The sequence below is a fragment of the Lampris incognitus genome, chromosome 2 (genome assembly GCF_029633865.1).
Source record: "Lampris incognitus isolate fLamInc1 chromosome 2, fLamInc1.hap2, whole genome shotgun sequence".
Classification (NCBI taxonomy): Eukaryota; Metazoa; Chordata; class Actinopteri; order Lampriformes; family Lampridae; genus Lampris; species Lampris incognitus.
Window position 1 is genome coordinate 139,541,039 of NC_079212.1, and position 7,605 is coordinate 139,548,643.

The following is a 7,605-nucleotide window of genomic DNA, read 5'->3' on the forward strand; positions in this document are numbered from 1 at the left end:
TCTTTTATCGGAAACCTGAAAGGCTGGTATACTAAAAGCAAAACCTGTGCTCCCTGTATTGGAATCATTGGATCCATCCATCTATACTGGGAAAATGTATGAGATAATCAGAATCAGAATCAAGTTCATTGGCCATGTAGGTTTGCACCACCCCCCCCCCCCATGGAATTGGACTCTGGTTCCGTGGCTCTCACAGTGTACATAACATAGAATAACAACGCAACATGTTTTTAACCTATCTTCAACCAAAACGGCAACATTTCCGAAAACATTATGTACCTGCATTTTTTTCCAGAATATAGAAATCAATTGACACTGAGGGGGAAGAGCCAGGGAGGTGTTACTGGTGATGGTACTGTAGGGCTATCTATATCTTTTCTGACTTAACGTCGTGTCTCTAACTGCTTTCTCACTGCTCCGTGCAAAACACTCCCGCTTGGCCCTCTCCGTCTCCCAACATGGGAGAAGTGTCTTTGTTGTTGGATGTCAATCTTCAGAATGCCCTCGGAGATTTGTCCAATAGTTCATCATTAGCTGTTTGCGTCTAACATGCAGCGGCATTTCACCCACCTCAACCCGAGAGTGGACACAGGAGTCATTTTGTGAGCGCCACAACAAATCCTCAAAGCTTAGCTTGCACCACCTCCAACTTCTTCTTCTTCTTCTTAAAAGAAAACGACTTTATTTTGTCATTGTACAGGTTACAGCGAACTTTGCTCTCTGCATTTAACCCATTTTATTGTATAGGAGCAGTGGGCAGCCGTGGTGCGGCGCCCAGGTACCAACTCCAGTTCTTTTTCCTACTGCCTTGGTCAAGGGCACAGTATTAACCCTAACATGCATGTCTTTTTCATGGTGGGAGGAAACCCACGCAGACAACATGCAAACTCCACACAGAAGGAACCTGGGACAGCCTGGGGTTCGAACCCAGAACCGTCTTGCTGTGAGGCAACAATGCTAACCACTGGGCCACCATGCTGCCCCACCTCCAATTTCTTTAATGAGGTTTTTGCTGTTGAACCATAAGCTATACACCCATAGTCTAACACTGATCTAATCAGCACTACATGAATAGGTTTTATTGTGGATCTGCTCACTCCCCATTCGGACCCTGTTAAACACCTCCTCACATATCTTTTTACACTTGGAGTCGATCTTAAGAGTATGTTCATTCTATGTGAACTTTGCGTCAAACCACACACCCCAAAATCTGAAAAGACTTTCACTTGTTCTATCCTTTGCTCATATATCTTTATCTGTGTATCAACACCTGTCTTTCTAGAGAACATTGGTTTGTTTTGTTTTGTTTTTTTGTTTTGCCACCTCTCTCTTCGCTTTACGCTGCATCTCCTTGTACTCCTATCTACTTTCTTCATCCCTCTATCCCACTTCTTCTTTGCCAACCTCTTCCTCTGTATACTATACTGTACTTCCTCATTCCACCACCAAGTCTCCTTGTCATCCTTCCTCTGTCCTGATGACACACCATGTACCTTCCTAGCTGTCTCCCTCACTATTTCTGCAGTGGTTGCCCAGCCATCCGGCAACTCTTCACTACGACCCAGTGCCTGTCTTAACCCCTGCCTGAACTCCACACAACAGTCTTCCCTCTTCAACTTTCACCATTTGATCCTTGGCTCTGCCTTCACTCTCTTCCTCTTCTTGGTTTCCAAAGTCATCCTACAGACCACATTCCGATGCTGCCTAGCTGCGTTCTCCCCTGTCACCACCTTGCAGTCGCCAATCCCTTTCAGATCACACCTTCTACATAAGCTATAGTCCACCTGTGTGCACTTTCCTCCACTCTTATACATCACTCGGTGTGCCTCCCTCTTGAAATATGTATTCACCACAGCCATTTCCATTCTTTTCGCAAAATCCACCACCATCTGTCCTTCCACATTTCTCTTCTTGACTCCATACCTTCCCATCACCTCCTCATCACATCTGTTCCCTTCACCAACATGCCCACTGAAGTCCGCTCCAATCACCACTCTCCTCCGCCTTGGGTACCCTCTCCACCACCTCATCCAACTCACTCCAGAATTCTTCTTTCTCGTCCATCTCACACCCAACTTGCAGGGCATATGCGCTGATAACATTCATCAATACACCTTCAATTTCCAGCTTCATATTCGTCACTCTGTCTGACACTCTCTTCACCTCCAGCACACTCTTGACATACTCTTCCTTCAGAATTACCCCTACCCCATTTTTCCTCCCATTTGCAGCATGGTAGAAGAGTTTGAACCCCCACGCCGATGCTCCTGGCCTTACTCCCCTTCCACCTGCTCTCTTGCACACACAGTACACCTACCTCCCTTCTCACCGTCATATCAGCCAGCTCTCTCCCTTTACCAGTCATAGTGCCAACATTCAAAGTTCTGACTCTCACCTCCACACTCCTACCCTTCCTCCTCTCTAGCTGCCTCTGGACATGCCTTCCCCCTCTCCTTCTCCTTTGCCCAACAGCAGCATAGTTTCCACCGGCACCCTGCTGGCCAACAGTATCGGTGGTGGTCGTTGGAAACCCGGGCCTCGACCGATCTGGTGAGGAAATCTGTTTTATGATCCGCACATTTGATTTGGCAAAGATTTTACGCCGGATGCCCTTCCTGACGTAACCCTCCCCATTTATCCGGGCTTGGGACCGGCACTAAGGATGCACTGGCTTCTGCATCCTCAGTGGCTGGGTTACTACTACTACTACTATTACTATTACTACTACTACTACTTTGATGATGTGATACTTTGATAACATGATCTTCCCTATATGCAATGTCAGTGCTATTGACCTGAAGTTCATTGGATTTGATGGGTCCCTCCCTGGTTTCCTGATAGGAATAACCGCTGCCTCTTTCCAACCAGTTGGCAACAGCACTTCTTCTGCTTTTTTTAGGTTTCAGGCACTTGACAACTGAGTTGTTGCATGAGGTAAGGCAAGGCAAGGCAAGTTTATTTGTATAGCACCTTATCATCGCAGAGGTCATTCAAAGTGCTTTACCGGCAAAAGACAAGAAGAAGAAAAACAGCATTATAAAAGCATACAATTAGATAGATAAAAGTACAGCCAAATTTTATAAAAGTACAGACAAGTCTAAAACTGAGTTAGTAAAATAAACAAAAGTGCCATAAAAGCGAATTAATTAAAAGTAAACAACAATCGGAGCAGAATATATAAAAAATAGCAAAATATACAACACACACACACACACACACACACACACACACACACACACACACACACACACACACACACACACACACACACACACACACACACACACACACACACACACACACACACACCAAGAACTTAGCCATAGGGCTGTTTTAAAAAGTAAGGTTTTTAACCTGCTTTTAAATGTGTCCAGTGTGGGGGCCTCTCTCAGGTCCTCAGGCAGGGTGTTCCATCTACTTGGGGCGTAAATACAAAATGCAGCTTCCTCTGCTCTAGACCTAGCACGAGGGATGGTTAAAAGACCACTTCCATCAGACCTGAGAGTTCTTACTGGTTTGTACGTAATTAGCATCTCTTTTATAAAGTGTGGTGCAAGGCCAGTTAGCGCTTTGTATACAATTAACAGAATTTAAAAACTTATTCTAGTTTTGATGAGGAGCCAATGCAGAGATCAAAAACAGGTGTAATGCGTTCATGCTTTTTAGTTCCAGTGAGAAAACATGCTGTCGTGTTTTGAATTAACTGTAGTTGGCGCACGACTGATTTTTGGAGACCGACGAAATAGTCCATTACAGTAGTCTAGCCTACTTGTTATAAATGCATGGAGTAATTTCTCACAGTCTAATTGTGATAGATAGCCCCTTAGTTTTGAAATGTTTTTTAAGGGTAGAAGGCTGATCTTGTGAGATGATTGATTTGGCTCTTAAAATTCAGATTATTGTCTATGATTACACCGAGATTTCTAGCTTCACTTTTGCACTCCAGAGACAGAGAGCTGAGATGAGCTGCAATTCTGTCTCTGAGTTTTTGCACCAAAAATAAGAGTATTTATGTATTGTCTTTGTTCAATTGTAGAAAGTTCTCTGACATCCATAGATTAATATCGTCAATACACTGAGTTAGGGAATGTATGGGATCTAGGTCATCAGGAGAGAGGGATATGTACACTTGTGAATCATCTGCATAATTATGGTAATTCACTTTGTGTTTCTGTATAACAAGTGCGAGTGGGAGCATAGAGATTAAACAGCAGTGGTCCAAGACTCGAACCTTGGGGCACCCCACACATTATACCCACTTTGTCTGAGGAAAAGTCTCCAATAGACACAAAGAACTGCCTGTCCTGTAGGTATGTTCTAAACCAGTTTAGAACCGGGCCAGAGAGGCCGACCCATTTTTCTAATGTCGCCAGCAAAATGTCATGACCAACAGTGTCGAACCACTGAGATCCAGGAGTACAAGAACAGATAATTTATTAGAATCCGTGTTCATATGCAGATCGTTCACAACTTTGATAAGTGCTGTTTCTGTGCTATGGTGAGATGGAAAACCTGATTGATAAATGGCTAGAAGGTTGTATGATATTAAATAGTTATTAACTTGTGAATAAACCGTTTTTTCAAGTATTTTGCGGAGTAATGGTAAATTGGAGATGGGCCTGTGACAATAGCTGTCGCATCAAGTTGCTCTTCTTCAGAAGTGGTTTAATGACAGCTGTGTTAAGTGCTGCCTGAAGAGAGCAGTTAATAATTTCTAAAACATCATGTGCTAAGCAATTAAAAACATTTTTTTTAAAATGTGGTAGGGAGAGGATCCAAGCAGCAGGCGGAGGACCTGAGATGCCCAACAATATTGTCTAGACTTTTAAGGTGGGTCAGTGTGAGACATGGCGCTAGTGATATTTCTGGAGAACTGGAGAGTAGGTTCATTACTGGATCTTGAGGCACCAATGTTCTGTCTACTAGCAATAATTTTGTTATTGAGGAATGTAGTGAATTGCTTAAATTTTTTTCAGTGGACAGCATCTCTGATGGTTTTGGAGCTGGTGAATCAATAAGTCTATCAATAGTAGAGGAAAGCACTTTACTATTGTTAATATAATTATTTTAGAGAAAAAATACTGCCTGGCCTCTTTAATTTTTTTTGCTGTACTTACTCATTCTATCTTCGTAAATTTCATGGTGAACCTGAAGTTTAGTCTTTCTCCACTGTCGTTCTGCCTGGCAACACTCTCTCTTAAGCTGCCTAATAACCACTCAATTTCTCCAGAGGGATTTTTGTTTTTCTATGTTTTTAATTTTAACAGGCGCAGTGTTGTCAAAGATACTTCATATTTTTGAGTTGAAGTTGTTCACAAGATCCTCAGTTTGTGATGCAACGAATGGCTATAACCCATTTACGGTTTTCTGAAGGGTTTCAATTGTATTATTATCAACGAAGTGTTCTTTGGTCATTCAAGTGCTCTTCTGTTGTACAGGAAAAGCAGAAACATCAAAAAATATACAACAGTGATCAGAGATAGCAACATCCATGACACAGGGTACCGTAATATTAAGTCCTTTTGATATGACTAAGTCCAGAGTATGCCCCTTATTGTGGATGGGTCCAGAAACATGCTGAGTGAGAGCAAATGCCTCCAGTAAACTAATTAGGTTTCGAACATCAGGGTGTGTTTTATTGTCAACATGAACAGTAAAATCACGTAAGATAATGAAACAACCATGCTCGGTGGAAACCATAGACTGTAGCTCTGAAAATTCATCAAAAAAGCAACATGATTTTGGTGGCCGACGGACAGTAATTATCAAAATCATAGCAGTACAATGTATAGTAAAAGCAAGGTATTCAAAAGATGTGCATTCCCTAAGGGAGCTTTCCTTGCAGCTATAGGAGTCAGAGAAGACAGCAGCTATTCCACCGCCTCTCTTATCAGATCTGGAGGTATGGATGATTTTGAAGCCAGGAGGTGCAGTCTCAGTGAGTGCGACTGCGCCATTTCTATCCAGCCAGGTCTCGGTCAGTAGGGTGAAGTCCAGGTTAAGGGTACTTACAAGATCATTAACAAAAAAATGACTTATTAGTTAGCGACCTGACGTTTAATGAAGCCATTTTTATTGTCCGAGGTTCATGCTAAAACTCTCAGCGTCGCAGGGCTGCTGGAGCCTGTCCCAGCAGTCATTGGGCGGCAGGTGGGGAGACACCCTGGACAGGCCGCCAGGCCTCACAGGGCCAACACACACACACAGTCACAGACACACACACAGACACAGACACACAGGGACAATTTAGTAGGGCCGATTCGCCTGACCTGCATGTCTTTGGACTGTGTCCAGTGTGCTTGTAGGATAAACAATGTTATCTCTATAATATGATATAATATTACTCATCAATTACTTTCCATTCTCCTAAAAAAAAAAAAGAGACAAGTCTCCCTCAAACTGGTTTGGCTGCCAGAAAAAGAGGGATTAACAAATGCTAGCAGTAGTGACAGTGGAGCTGAGGAAAGTGAGGGTGCTGAGGGAGCCGCGGATGCTGCGGATGTGCCACCTGATAGATCTCAAGTACAGAAAAAAAGCAGATTTAAAATAAGTTATTTATAATTATAAATAATTTTAATTTACTTTTGATAACTTTTAATTCATATAGTGATATTGTATATTTTTCTTGTTACAGAACTGAAATAAATTAATTGTTCAATTCAGTTCTGAAAAATTTATTTAACCATGAATAATCTGTTTCATTTTTGCATTTCAGAATTGTGTGTTAACTTAAAAATTTGTCGAAGTAAATAATTTATTGACAGATTCCAGTTTTGTATTTAATCTTTTCGCTAACCACTGCGGCACGGTGGTGCAGTGGTTAGTGCAGTTGCCTCACAGCAAGAAGGTCCTGGGTTCGAGCCCCGGGTAGTCCAACCTTGGTGGGTCGTCCCGGGTCGTCCTCTGTGTGGAGTTTGCGTGTTCTCCCCATGTCTGCGTGGGTTTCCTCCGGGTGCTCCGGTTTCCTCCCACAGTCCCAAGACATGTAAGTCAGGTGAATTGGCTGTACTAAATTGTTCCGAGGTATATATGTGTGTGTGTGTGTCGGCCCTGTGATGGCCTGGCGGCCTGTCCAGGGTGTCTCCCCACCTGCCGCCCAATGGCTGCTGGAATAGGCTCCAGCATCCTCGTGACCCTGAGAACAGGATAAGTGGTCCAGCTAATTGATGGATGGATCTTTTCATTTTCAGCATTTCCTATCATTTTCAAATAATTTTTCAAGGAGAGTGAAGAGTCTGTCTCCCCTACTGCTGCTCTCCTCCAGACGCTTTGCCTCTACTTCCTTCTGATACTTCATATCTTCCTTGATGAGCTGCAGCAGCTCATCTTCTCTTCTGGCTTTCACACTGGCTGGGCCTACAGATGTCCCTGACTCCTCCTCCTTGTCTTTCAGTCCCTCTACTCTTCGACTTGGCCCTGGTCTGTCCTCTTGGATGGAGGTGATTAGAACAAGTGGGGCAGTTGAGTGACTCTGTCCCAGCACCTCATCCATTAGGACAAACCAGGGCCAAGTAGCAGCAGTGGGGTTTCCTTGCCTGACCCTGGATACTTGCAGTCCTAAAAAAGAGAAAAATCTAAACATAATAAAGAAGCATGTTTACATAA